The sequence below is a fragment of the Anser brachyrhynchus genome (genome assembly GCF_964034855.1).
Source record: "Anser brachyrhynchus genome assembly, contig: SCAFFOLD_222, whole genome shotgun sequence".
Taxonomy (NCBI): domain Eukaryota; kingdom Metazoa; phylum Chordata; class Aves; order Anseriformes; family Anatidae; genus Anser; species Anser brachyrhynchus.
Window position 1 is genome coordinate 165,567 of NW_027664108.1, and position 12,415 is coordinate 177,981.

Consider the following 12,415-nt stretch of genomic DNA (forward strand, 5'->3'; position numbering starts at 1 on the left):
CTGCAGTGAGTCCTGAGAGCGCACTGGCACCACTGGGGATGCAGTGCAGTGAGTCCAGAGAGCGCACTGGCACCAGTGGGAATGCGGTGCAGTGAGTCCAGAGAGTGCAATGGCACCACTGGGGATGCACTGCAGTGAGTCCAGAGAGTGCACTAGCACCACTGGGGATGCAGAGCAGTGAGTCCAGAGAGTGCACTGGCACCACTGAGAATGCATTTCAGTGAGTCCAGAGAGTGCCGTTCCAGCCTCGGCATCCGCTCCAGCCGAGTCAACCCCGCAGTAGCCCCTCCAGCCGCGGCAGACGCTCCAGCCGCGGCAGCCGCTCCAGCCGCTCCAGCCGCGGCAGCCGCTCCAGCCCCTCCAGCCGCGCCAGCCTCTCCATCCGCGGCAGCCGCTCCAGCCGCGGCAGCCGCTCCAGCCGCTCCAACCGCGGCAGCCGCTCCAGCCGCGGCAGCCGCTCCAGCCGCTCCAGCCGCGGCAGCCGCTCCAGCCGCTACCGAGTGGAGCGGCTGCCACGGCTGGAGGGCTACCGCGGCTGGAGCGGCTGCCGCGGCTGGAGCAGTGCAGTGAGTCCAGGGAGTGCAAAGGCACCAGTGGGGATGGAGTGCAGTGAGTCCAAAGACTTCAATGTCACCACTGGGAATGCACTTCAGTCAGTCCAGTGAGTGTACTGGCACCACTGGGGATGCACAGCAGTGAGTCCAGAGAGTGCATTGGCACCACTGGGGATGCAGTGCAGTGAGTCCAGAGAGTGCACTGGCACCATTGGAGATGCAGTGCAGTGAGTCCAGAGAGTGCACTGGCACCACTGGGGATGCAGTGCAGTGAGTCCAGAGAGTGCACTGGCACCAGTGGGGATGCAGTGCAGAGTGTCCAGAGAGTGCACTGGCACCACTGGGATGCACTGCAGTGAGTCCAGAGAGTGCTCTGGCACCACTGGAGATGCACTTCAGTGAGTGCAGAGACTGCACTGGCACCACTGGGGATGCAGTGCAGTGAGTCCAGTGAGTGTACTGGCACCACTGGGGATGCACTGCAGTGAGTCCAGAGAGTGCATTGGCACCACTTGGGATGCACTGCAGTGAGTCCAGAGAGTGCACTGGCACCACTGGGGATGCAGTGCAGTGAGTCCAGAGAGTGCACTGGCTCCACTGAGAATGCACTTCAGTGAGTCCAGAGAGTGCACTGGCACCACTGTGGATGCAGTGCCGTGAGTCCAGCGAATGCACTGGCACCACTGGGGATACGGTGCCGGGAGTCCAGAGAGTGCACTGACACCACTGGGGATGCAGTGCAGTGAGTCCACAGAGTGCACTGACACCAGTGGGAATGCGGTGCAGTGAGTCCAGAGAGTGCACTGGCACCACTGGGGATGCACTGCAGTGAGTCCAGAGTGCACTAGCACCACTGGGGATGCAGAGCAGTGAGTCCAGAGAGTGCACTGGCACCACTGAGAATGCATTTCAGTGAGTCCAGAGAGTGCCGTTCCAGCCTCGGTATCCGCTCCAGCCGAGTCAACCCCGCGGTAGGCCCTCCAGCCGCGGCAGACGCTCCAGCCGCGGCAGCCGCTCCAGCCGCTCCAGCCGCGGCAGCCGCTCCAGCCCCTCCAGCCTCGCCAGCCTCTCCATCCGCGGCAGCCGCTCCAGCCGCGGCAGCCGCTCCAGCCGCTCCAACCGCGGCAGCCGCTCCAGCCGCTACCGAGTGGAGCGGCTGCCACGGCTGGAGGGCTACCGCGGCTGGAGCGGCTGCCGCGGCTGGAGCAGTGCAGTGAGTCCAGGGAGTGCAAAGGCACCAGTGGGGATGGAGTGCAGTGAGTCCAAAGACTTCACTGTCACCACTGGGAATGCAGTGCAGTGAGTCCAGGGAGTGCACTTGCACCACTGGGGATGCAGTGCAGTGACTCCAGTGAGTGCACTGACACCACTGGGGATGCACTTCAGTCAGTCCAGTGAGTGTACTGGCACCACTGGGGATGCACTGCAGTGAGTCAAGAGAGTGCACTGGCAGGACTGGGGATGCAGTGCAGTGAGTCCAGAGAGTGCACTGGCACCACTGGGGATGCCCTGCAGTGAGTCCTGAGAGCGCACTGGCACCACTGGGGATGCAGTGCAGTGAGTCCAGAGAGCGCACTGGCACCAGTGGGAATGCGGTGCAGTGAGTCCAGAGAGTGCAATGGCACCACTGGGGATGCACTGCAGTGAGTCCAGAGAGTGCACTAGCACCACTGGGGATGCAGAGCACTGAGTCCAGAGAGTGCACTGGCACCACTGAGAATGCATTTCAGTGAGTCCAGAGAGTGCCGTTCCAGCCTCGGCATCCGCTCCAGCCGAGTCAACCCCGCGGTAGCCCCTCCAGCCGCGGCAGACGCTCCAGCCGCGGCAGCCGCTCCAGCCGCTCCAGCCGCGGCAGCCGCTCCAGCCCCTCCAGCCGCGCCAGCCTCTCCATCCGCGGCAGCCGCTCCAGCCGCGGCAGCCGCTCCAGCCGCGGCAGCCGCTCCAGCCGCTACCGAGTGGAGCGGCTGCCACGGCTGGAGGGCTACCGCGGCTGGAGCGGCTGCCGCGGCTGGAGCAGTGCAGTGAGTCCAGGGAGTGCAAAGGCACCAGTGGGGATGGAGTGCAGTGAGTCCAAAGACTTCAATGTCACCACTGGGAATGCACTTCAGTCAGTCCAGTGAGTGTACTGGCACCACTGGGGATGCACAGCAGTGAGTCCAGAGAGTGCATTGGCACCACTGGGGATGCAGTGCAGTGAGTCCAGAGAGTGCACTGGCACCATTGGAGATGCAGTGCAGTGAGTCCAGAGAGTGCACTGGCACCACTGGGGATGCAGTGCAGTGAGTCCAGAGAGTGCACTGGCACCAGTGGGGATGCAGTGCAGAGTGTCCAGAGAGTGCACTGGCACCACAGGTGATGCACTGCAGTGAGTCCAGAGAGTGCTCTGGCACCACTGGAGATGCACTTCAGTGAGTGCAGAGACTGCACTGGCACCACTGGGGATGCAGTGCAGTGAGTCCAGTGAGTGTACTGGCACCACTGGGGATGCACTGCAGTGAGTCCAGAGAGTGCATTGGCACCACTTGGGATGCACTGCAGTGAGTCCAGAGAGTGCACTGGCACCACTGGGGATGCAGTGCAGTGAGTCCAGAGAGTGCACTGGCTCCACTGAGAATGCACTTCAGTGAGTCCAGAGAGTGCACTGGCACCACTGTGGATGCAGTGCCGTGAGTCCAGCGAATGCACTGGCACCACTGGGGATACGGTGCCGGGAGTCCAGAGAGTGCACTGGCAGCACTGGGGATGCAGTGCAGTGAGTCCACAGAGTGCACTGACACCAGTGGGAATGCGGTGCAGTGAGTCCAGAGAGTGCACTGGCACCACTGGGGATGCACTGCAGTGAGTCCAGAGTGCACTAGCACCACTGGGGATGCAGAGCAGTGAGTCCAGAGAGTGCACTGGCACCACTGAGAATGCATTTCAGTGAGTCCAGAGAGTGCCGTTCCAGCCTCGGTATCCGCTCCAGCCGAGTCAACCCCGCGGTAGGCCCTCCAGCCGCGGCAGACGCTCCAGCCGCGGCAGCCGCTCCAGCCGCTCCAGCCGCGGCAGCCGCTCCAGCCCCTCCAGCCTCGCCAGCCTCTCCATCCGCGGCAGCCGCTCCAGCCGCGGCAGCCGCTCCAGCCGCTCCAACCGCGGCAGCCGCTCCAGCCGCTACCGAGTGGAGCGGCTGCCACGGCTGGAGGGCTACCGCGGCTGGAGCGGCTGCCGCGGCTGGAGCAGTGCAGTGAGTCCAGGGAGTGCAAAGGCACCAGTGGGGATGGAGTGCAGTGAGTCCAAAGACTTCACTGTCACCACTGGGAATGCAGTGCAGTGAGTCCAGGGAGTGCACTTGCACCACTGGGGATGCAGTGCAGTGACTCCAGTGAGTGCACTGACACCACTGGGGATGCACTTCAGTCAGTCCAGTGAGTGTACTGGCACCACTGGGGATGCACTGCAGTGAGTCAAGAGAGTGCACTGGCAGGACTGGGGATGCAGTGCAGTGAGTCCAGAGAGTGCACTCGCACCACTGGGGATGCCCTGCAGTGAGTCCTGAGAGCGCACTGGCACCACTGGGGATGCAGTGCAGTGAGTCCAGAGAGCGCACTGGCACCAGTGGGAATGCGGTGCAGTGAGTCCAGAGAGTGCAATGGCACCACTGGGGATGCACTGCAGTGAGTCCAGAGAGTGCACTAGCACCACTGGGGATGCAGAGCAGTGAGTCCAGAGAGTGCACTGGCACCACTGAGAATGCATTTCAGTGAGTCCAGAGAGTGCCGTTCCAGCCTCGGCATCCGCTCCAGCCGAGTCAACCCCGCGGTAGCCCCTCCAGCCGCGGCAGACGCTCCAGCCGCGGCAGCCGCTCCAGCCGCTCCAGCCGCGGCAGCCGCTCCAGCCCCTCCAGCCGCGCCAGCCTCTCCATCCGCGGCAGCCGCTCCAGCCGCGGCAGCCGCTCCAGCCGCTCCAGCCGCGGCAGCCGCTCCAGCCGCTACCGAGTGGAGCGGCTGCCACGGCTGGAGGGCTACCGCGGCTGGAGCGGCTGCCGCGGCTGGAGCAGTGCAGTGAGTCCAGGGAGTGCAAAGGCACCAGTGGGGATGGAGTGCAGTGAGTCCAAAGACTTCAATGTCACCACTGGGAATGCACTTCAGTCAGTCCAGTGAGTGTACTGGCACCACTGGGGATGCACAGCAGTGAGTCCAGAGAGTGCATTGGCACCACTGGGGATGCAGTGCAGTGAGTCCAGAGAGTGCACTGGCACCATTGGAGATGCAGTGCAGTGAGTCCAGAGAGTGCACTGGCACCACTGGGGATGCAGTGCAGTGAGTCCAGAGAGTGCACTGGCACCAGTGGGGATGCAGTGCAGAGTGTCCAGAGAGTGCACTGGCACCACTGGGATGCACTGCAGTGAGTCCAGAGAGTGCTCTGGCACCACTGGAGATGCACTTCAGTGAGTGCAGAGACTGCACTGGCACCACTGGGGATGCAGTGCAGTGAGTCCAGTGAGTGTACTGGCACCACTGGGGATGCAGTGCAGTGAGTCCAGAGAGTGCACTGGCTCCACTGAGAATGCACTTCAGTGAGTCCAGAGAGTGCACTGGCACCACTGTGGATGCAGTGCCGTGAGTCCAGCGAATGCACTGGCACCACTGGGGATACGGTGCCGGGAGTCCAGAGAGTGCACTGACACCACTGGGGATGCAGTGCAGTGAGTCCACAGAGTGCACTGACACCAGTGGGAATGCGGTGCAGTGAGTCCAGAGAGTGCACTGGCACCACTGGGGATGCACTGCAGTGAGTCCAGAGTGCACTAGCACCACTGGGGATGCAGAGCAGTGAGTCCAGAGAGTGCCGTTCCAGCCTCGGTATCCGCTCCAGCCGAGTCAACCCCGCGGTAGGCCCTCCAGCCGCGGCAGACGCTCCAGCCGCGGCAGCCGCTCCAGCCGCTCCAGCCGCGGCAGCCGCTCCAGCCCCTCCAGCCTCGCCAGCCTCTCCATCCGCGGCAGCCGCTCCAGCCGCGGCAGCCGCTCCAGCCGCTCCAACCGCGGCAGCCGCTCCAGCCGCTACCGAGTGGAGCGGCTGCCACGGCTGGAGGGCTACCGCGGCTGGAGCGGCTGCCGCGGCTGGAGCAGTGCAGTGAGTCCAGGGAGTGCAAAGGCACCAGTGGGGATGGAGTGCAGTGAGTCCAAAGACTTCACTGTCACCACTGGGAATGCAGTGCAGTGAGTCCAGGGAGTGCACTTGCACCACTGGGGATGCAGTGCAGTGACTCCAGTGAGTGCACTGACACCACTGGGGATGCACTTCAGTCAGTCCAGTGAGTGTACTGGCACCACTGGGGATGCACTGCAGTGAGTCAAGAGAGTGCACTGGCAGGACTGGGGATGCAGTGCAGTGAGTCCAGAGAGTGCACTGGCACCACTGGGGATGCCCTGCAGTGAGTCCTGAGAGCGCACTGGCACCACTGGGGATGCAGTGCAGTGAGTCCAGAGAGCGCACTGGCACCAGTGGGAATGCGGTGCAGTGAGTCCAGAGAGTGCAATGGCACCACTGGGGATGCACTGCAGTGAGTCCAGAGAGTGCACTAGCACCACTGGGGATGCAGAGCAGTGAGTCCAGAGAGTGCACTGGCACCACTGAGAATGCATTTCAGTGAGTCCAGAGAGTGCCGTTCCAGCCTCGGCATCCGCTCCAGCCGAGTCAACCCCGCGGTAGCCCCTCCAGCCGCGGCAGACGCTCCAGCCGCGGCAGCCGCTCCAGCCGCTCCAGCCGCGGCAGCCGCTCCAGCCCCTCCAGCCGCGCCAGCCTCTCCATCCGCGGCAGCCGCTCCAGCCGCGGCAGCCGCTCCAGCCGCTCCAGCCGCGGCAGCCGCTCCAGCCGCTACCGAGTGGAGCGGCTGCCACGGCTGGAGGGCTACCGCGGCTGGAGCGGCTGCCGCGGCTGGAGCAGTGCAGTGAGTCCAGGGAGTGCAAAGGCACCAGTGGGGATGGAGTGCAGTGAGTCCAAAGACTTCAATGTCACCACTGGGAATGCACTTCAGTCAGTCCAGTGAGTGTACTGGCACCACTGGGGATGCACAGCAGTGAGTCCAGAGAGTGCATTGGCACCACTGGGGATGCAGTGCAGTGAGTCCAGAGAGTGCACTGGCACCATTGGAGATGCAGTGCAGTGAGTCCAGAGAGTGCACTGGCACCACTGGGGATGCAGTGCAGTGAGTCCAGAGAGTGCACTGGCACCAGTGGGGATGCAGTGCAGAGTGTCCAGAGAGTGCACTGGCACCACTGGGATGCACTGCAGTGAGTCCAGAGAGTGCTCTGGCACCACTGGAGATGCACTTCAGTGAGTGCAGAGACTGCACTGGCACCACTGGGGATGCAGTGCAGTGAGTCCAGTGAGTGTACTGGCACCACTGGGGATGCACTGCAGTGAGTCCAGAGAGTGCATTGGCACCACTTGGGATGCACTGCAGTGAGTCCAGAGAGTGCACTGGCACCACTGGGGATGCAGTGCAGTGAGTCCAGAGAGTGCACTGGCACCACTGAGAATGCACTTCAGTGAGTCCAGAGAGTGCACTGGCACCACTGGGGATGCAGTGCCGTGAGTCCAGCGAATGCACTGGCACCACTGGGGATACGGTGCCGGGAGTCCAGAGAGTGCACTGACACCACTGGGGATGCAGTGCAGTGAGTCCACAGAGTGCACTGACACCAGTGGGAATGCGGTGCAGTGAGTCCAGAGAGTGCACTGGCACCACTGGGGATGCACTGCAGTGAGTCCAGAGTGCACTAGCACCACTGGGGATGCAGAGCAGTGAGTCCAGAGAGTGCACTGGCACCACTGAGAATGCATTTCAGTGAGTCCAGAGAGTGCCGTTCCAGCCTCGGTATCCGCTCCAGCCGAGTCAACCCCGCGGTAGGCCCTCCAGCCGCGGCAGACGCTCCAGCCGCGGCAGCCGCTCCAGCCGCTCCAGCCGCGGCAGCCGCTCCAGCCCCTCCAGCCTCGCCAGCCTCTCCATCCGCGGCAGCCGCTCCAGCCGCGGCAGCCGCTCCAGCCGCTCCAACCGCGGCAGCCGCTCCAGCCGCTACCGAGTGGAGCGGCTGCCACGGCTGGAGCGGCTACCGCGGCTGGAGCGGCTGCCGCGGCTGGAGCAGTGCAGTGAGTCCAGGGAGTGCAAAGGCACCAGTGGGGATGGAGTGCAGTGAGTCCAAAGACTTCACTGTCACCACTGGGAATGCAGTGCAGTGAGTCCAGGGAGTGCACTTGCACCACTGGGGATGCAGTGCAGTGACTCCAGTGAGTGCACTGACACCACTGGGGATGCACTTCAGTCAGTCCAGTGAGTGTACTGGCACCACTGGGGATGCACTGCAGTGAGTCAAGAGAGTGCACTGGCAGGACTGGGGATGCAGTGCAGTGAGTCCAGAGAGTGCACTGGCACCACTGGGGATGCCCTGCAGTGAGTCCTGAGAGCGCACTGGCACCACTGGGGATGCAGTGCAGTGAGTCCAGAGAGCGCACTGGCACCAGTGGGAATGCGGTGCAGTGAGTCCAGAGAGTGCAATGGCACCACTGGGGATGCACTGCAGTGAGTCCAGAGAGTGCACTAGCACCACTGGGGATGCAGAGCAGTGAGTCCAGAGAGTGCACTGGCACCACTGAGAATGCATTTCAGTGAGTCCAGAGAGTGCCGTTCCAGCCTCGGCATCCGCTCCAGCCGAGTCAACCCCGCGGTAGCCCCTCCAGCCGCGGCAGACGCTCCAGCCGCGGCAGCCGCTCCAGCCGCTCCAGCCGCGGCAGCCGCTCCAGCCCCTCCAGCCGCGCCAGCCTCTCCATCCGCGGCAGCCGCTCCAGCCGCGGCAGCCGCTCCAGCCGCTCCAGCCGCGGCAGCCGCTCCAGCCGCTACCGAGTTGAGCGGCTGCCACGGCTGGAGGGCTACCGCGGCTGGAGCGGCTGCCGCGGCTGGAGCAGTGCAGTGAGTCCAGGGAGTGCAAAGGCACCAGTGGGGATGGAGTGCAGTGAGTCCAAAGACTTCAATGTCACCACTGGGAATGCACTTCAGTCAGTCCAGTGAGTGTACTGGCACCACTGGGGATGCACAGCAGTGAGTCCAGAGAGTGCATTGGCACCACTGGGGATGCAGTGCAGTGAGTCCAGAGAGTGCACTGGCACCATTGGAGATGCAGTGCAGTGAGTCCAGAGAGTGCACTGGCACCACTGGGGATGCAGTGCAGTGAGTCCAGAGAGTGCACTGGCACCAGTGGGGATGCAGTGCAGAGTGTCCAGAGAGTGCACTGGCACCACTGGGATGCACTGCAGTGAGTCCAGAGAGTGCTCTGGCACCACTGGAGATGCACTTCAGTGAGTGCAGAGACTGCACTGGCACCACTGGGGATGCAGTGCAGTGAGTCCAGTGAGTGTACTGGCACCACTGGGGATGCACTGCAGTGAGTCCAGAGAGTGCATTGGCACCACTTGGGATGCACTGCAGTGAGTCCAGAGAGTGCACTGGCACCACTGGGGATGCAGTGCAGTGAGTCCAGAGAGTGCACTGGCTCCACTGAGAATGCACTTCAGTGAGTCCAGAGAGTGCACTGGCACCACTGTGGATGCAGTGCCGTGAGTCCAGCGAATGCACTGGCACCACTGGGGATACGGTGCCGGGAGTCCAGAGAGTGCACTGACACCACTGGGGATGCAGTGCAGTGAGTCCACAGAGTGCACTGACACCAGTGGGAATGCGGTGCAGTGAGTCCAGAGAGTGCACTGGCACCACTGGGGATGCACTGCAGTGAGTCCAGAGTGCACTAGCACCACTGGGGATGCAGAGCAGTGAGTCCAGAGAGTGCACTGGCACCACTGAGAATGCATTTCAGTGAGTCCAGAGAGTGCCGTTCCAGCCTCGGTATCCGCTCCAGCCGAGTCAACCCCGCGGTAGGCCCTCCAGCCGCGGCAGACGCTCCAGCCGCGGCAGCCGCTCCAGCCGCTCCAGCCGCGGCAGCCGCTCCAGCCCCTCCAGCCTCGCCAGCCTCTCCATCCGCGGCAGCCGCTCCAGCCGCGGCAGCCGCTCCAGCCGCTCCAACCGCGGCAGCCGCTCCAGCCGCTACCGAGTGGAGCGGCTGCCACGGCTGGAGGGCTACCGCGGCTGGAGCGGCTGCCGCGGCTGGAGCAGTGCAGTGAGTCCAGGGAGTGCAAAGGCACCAGTGGGGATGGAGTGCAGTGAGTCCAAAGACTTCACTGTCACCACTGGGAATGCAGTGCAGTGAGTCCAGGGAGTGCACTTGCACCACTGGGGATGCAGTGCAGTGACTCCAGTGAGTGCACTGACACCACTGGGGATGCACTTCAGTCAGTCCAGTGAGTGTACTGGCACCACTGGGGATGCACTGCAGTGAGTCAAGAGAGTGCACTGGCAGGACTGGGGATGCAGTGCAGTGAGTCCAGAGAGTGCACTGGCACCACTGGGGATGCCCTGCAGTGAGTCCTGAGAGCGCACTGGCACCACTGGGGATGCAGTGCAGTGAGTCCAGAGAGCGCACTGGCACCAGTGGGAATGCGGTGCAGTGAGTCCAGAGAGTGCAATGGCACCACTGGGGATGCACTGCAGTGAGTCCAGAGAGTGCACTAGCACCACTGGGGATGCAGAGCAGTGAGTCCAGAGAGTGCACTGGCACCACTGAGAATGCATTTCAGTGAGTCCAGAGAGTGCCGTTCCAGCCTCGGCATCCGCTCCAGCCGAGTCAACCCCGCAGTAGCCCCTCCAGCCGCGGCAGACGCTCCAGCCGCGGCAGCCGCTCCAGCCGCTCCAGCCGCGGCAGCCGCTCCAGCCCCTCCAGCCGCGCCAGCCTCTCCATCCGCGGCAGCCGCTCCAGCCGCGGCAGCCGCTCCAGCCGCTCCAACCGCGGCAGCCGCTCCAGCCGCGGCAGCCGCTCCAGCCGCTCCAGCCGCGGCAGCCGCTCCAGCCGCTACCGAGTGGAGCGGCTGCCACGGCTGGAGGGCTACCGCGGCTGGAGCGGCTGCCGCGGCTGGAGCAGTGCAGTGAGTCCAGGGAGTGCAAAGGCACCAGTGGGGATGGAGTGCAGTGAGTCCAAAGACTTCAATGTCACCACTGGGAATGCACTTCAGTCAGTCCAGTGAGTGTACTGGCACCACTGGGGATGCACAGCAGTGAGTCCAGAGAGTGCATTGGCACCACTGGGGATGCAGTGCAGTGAGTCCAGAGAGTGCACTGGCACCATTGGAGATGCAGTGCAGTGAGTCCAGAGAGTGCACTGGCACCACTGGGGATGCAGTGCAGTGAGTCCAGAGAGTGCACTGGCACCAGTGGGGATGCAGTGCAGAGTGTCCAGAGAGTGCACTGGCACCACTGGGATGCACTGCAGTGAGTCCAGAGAGTGCTCTGGCACCACTGGAGATGCACTTCAGTGAGTGCAGAGACTGCACTGGCACCACTGGGGATGCAGTGCAGTGAGTCCAGTGAGTGTACTGGCACCACTGGGGATGCACTGCAGTGAGTCCAGAGAGTGCATTGGCACCACTTGGGATGCACTGCAGTGAGTCCAGAGAGTGCACTGGCACCACTGGGGATGCAGTGCAGTGAGTCCAGAGAGTGCACTGGCTCCACTGAGAATGCACTTCAGTGAGTCCAGAGAGTGCACTGGCACCACTGTGGATGCAGTGCCGTGAGTCCAGCGAATGCACTGGCACCACTGGGGATACGGTGCCGGGAGTCCAGAGAGTGCACTGACACCACTGGGGATGCAGTGCAGTGAGTCCACAGAGTGCACTGACACCAGTGGGAATGCGGTGCAGTGAGTCCAGAGAGTGCACTGGCACCACTGGGGATGCACTGCAGTGAGTCCAGAGTGCACTAGCACCACTGGGGATGCAGAGCAGTGAGTCCAGAGAGTGCACTGGCACCACTGAGAATGCATTTCAGTGAGTCCAGAGAGTGCCGTTCCAGCCTCGGTATCCGCTCCAGCCGAGTCAACCCCGCGGTAGGCCCTCCAGCCGCGGCAGACGCTCCAGCCGCGGCAGCCGCTCCAGCCGCTCCAGCCGCGGCAGCCGCTCCAGCCCCTCCAGCCTCGCCAGCCTCTCCATCCGCGGCAGCCGCTCCAGCCGCGGCAGCCGCTCCAGCCGCTCCAACCGCGGCAGCCGCTCCAGCCGCTACCGAGTGGAGCGGCTGCCACGGCTGGAGGGCTACCGCGGCTGGAGCGGCTGCCGCGGCTGGAGCAGTGCAGTGAGTCCAGGGAGTGCAAAGGCACCAGTGGGGATGGAGTGCAGTGAGTCCAAAGACTTCACTGTCACCACTGGGAATGCAGTGCAGTGAGTCCAGGGAGTGCACTTGCACCACTGGGGATGCAGTGCAGTGACTCCAGTGAGTGCACTGACACCACTGGGGATGCACTTCAGTCAGTCCAGTGAGTGTACTGGCACCACTGGGGATGCACTGCAGTGAGTCAAGAGAGTGCACTGGCAGGACTGGGGATGCAGTGCAGTGAGTCCAGAGAGTGCACTGGCACCACTGGGGATGCCCTGCAGTGAGTCCTGAGAGCGCACTGGCACCACTGGGGATGCAGTGCAGTGAGTCCAGAGAGCGCACTGGCACCAGTGGGAATGCGGTGCAGTGAGTCCAGAGAGTGCAATGGCACCACTGGGGATGCACTGCAGTGAGTCCAGAGAGTGCACTAGCACCACTGGGGATGCAGAGCAGTGAGTCCAGAGAGTGCACTGGCACCACTGAGAATGCATTTCAGTGAGTCCAGAGAGTGCCGTTCCAGCCTCGGCATCCGCTCCAGCCGAGTCAACCCCGCGGTAGCCCCTCCAGCCGCGGCAGCCGCTCCAGCCGCTCCAGCCGCGGCAGCCGCTCCAGCCCCTCCAGCCGCGCC